The sequence below is a fragment of the Nannochloropsis gaditana genome, assembly GCF_000240725.1.
Source record: "Nannochloropsis gaditana CCMP526 unplaced genomic scaffold scaffold319, whole genome shotgun sequence".
Lineage (NCBI taxonomy): Eukaryota > Eustigmatophyceae > Eustigmatales > Monodopsidaceae > Microchloropsis > Microchloropsis gaditana.
In genome coordinates, this window is record NW_005803634.1 from 22,862 (window position 1) to 24,801 (window position 1,940).

The window sequence follows — 1,940 nt, forward strand, 5'->3', positions numbered from 1 at the left end:
ATCTGGTCCATGGCGACATGCTCACATACAGGCCCTCCCTTGTAAATCTGCCGCTGTCATAAACACAATTTTTCTTCCTGCCCGATACCACGACGTGGTTTGGGTGCCATTCACACCCATACCTCCGTGGACGATGTCTTTTTTGCAGGATGTTGCCATCCGTTTGCTTTTCAACCCCCCCCCTCCTTTACCTGTAAGTCGACCACGTCCCGAGAAAGGCGTGAGCTTTCACCACGACTTCTACCGCCCTTTCCGGCTTGGGCGCCTTTATTACTACTACTGGGCATTCCGATACACGTCTGCTTGCTTGCTGCCTGCGGTGAAAAATGCTTATGAGGGCGATGTTTGTGTAACAACGCGAAAGGTGTGTTCGACGGAAGCCAGTGTGGTGTGCTGCCCCTCGGGCACCAGGAGAGTCGTCGGGTCTAGAGGGAAAAAAAAAACTTTTTCCCCGGCCAAGTCTCTCCGGTCGACACGATTGCGGCCAGTATAGTCCGGGCAAACTCTTTGGCCGTGGGATACGCCATATTATCAGCCTATCTAGAGACGGCTGGTTTCTCGTTTATCCAAGGGAGGTAGGTATACCCTCATTTGCCCACAACAGCGAGAAAAGTGTCGTTATGCTCAAAAGAGGGTGATCAAACTTCGAAATGCGGGCAATGCGGCGCGGCATATGGGGGTGACAACCACGTCAAGGGGACAGTACGGGTGTGTGCGCGTCAATTTATTCGCTAGGAAGTCTTGTAAAGTGAAGAGGTGTGGGGTGTAGGACTTGAAGCCTGCGGCCCGCACGGTGTCAGTAAGCCACTTCCACTTGCCGTTGGGTACATTTACATTCATATCCTCCTTGTGTGGCTTGTTCACCGTGCTACACACACAAGAATTGATTGCGCTACCGCTGGGCGCGCGCCTTGCATGGCTGGGGCGGATTTTGACTGCAATTCTGTCCACCTCAAGCTTCCGTTTTCCAGCATGCCCTTCAACCACACAAGATCTGCCCTTTACACATGTTCTTCACCTGCCTCACCCAATCGTACAGGAAAGGCTATATTTTGTCACACTGCGTCCTTAGGGGAGCCTCGCGTAATTTTTGTGCGCGTAAGAAGGGCTTCTTGGTGTCTGGAGTGGGTAGCCAGAGGTTGGGTACTGGATGCGGCGGCGGGAGGAAGACAAACCAGGAAGATTACACTCAAAACGCGACGAATACTCAACTCAAGGGCCCCACACCGAGGCATTGAGAACTGTACGAGCCGTGTCCGTGGAACGTAGCGACATAGTTTAGGATGGAGGAGACAACACGGTTTCACGAGGAACGCCTGCCAGAGTCTCCCCGGCGGCAAGCACGTGATGGGGGCCGGCTACAATTACCGCACCAACAGCCGCCACAGGAGCAAGGACTTGATCAACATCCACAAGTCGCGACACAGCAGCCAGAGTACGGGGATGGGCTCCATGCTTTTTTGGTAAGGCAGGGGCTTCATTTCGTTATTGACGCCCTTATTGCCTAAAAGACACGTTCAGATGAAGTAACATACACCTTAAGGCGATCCGAATGGTAATGTCACGCAGTTTGTTACCGCACGTTACAATTACGTCGGCAGCACTATTTTTCGGACCATTTCTTGCATGTAGCTTGAAGGGAAAAATGAATGTATAAAATACTCAGATTTGCCTGTAGTAGGTAGACATGCAAGAATTTTGGGGGAGCATGACTGTACATATGACTAAATTCTAACAGGCAAGAGCAGGAAAGCATAAGAGACCAGATCAACGAAACTCATCTAAATCGCTTTAATCTTTGCTTTTACAAGTCACCATAGGCAACGTAATGCTTCCGCTCCCGTCGCTGCAGCTCTGTACCGAGGCTGGATGAGACTTAGTCCTGTCCCCCTTTCTATTCCCAAATTTTTAAAACTCGCTCCGACCGGGCACCATTTGCT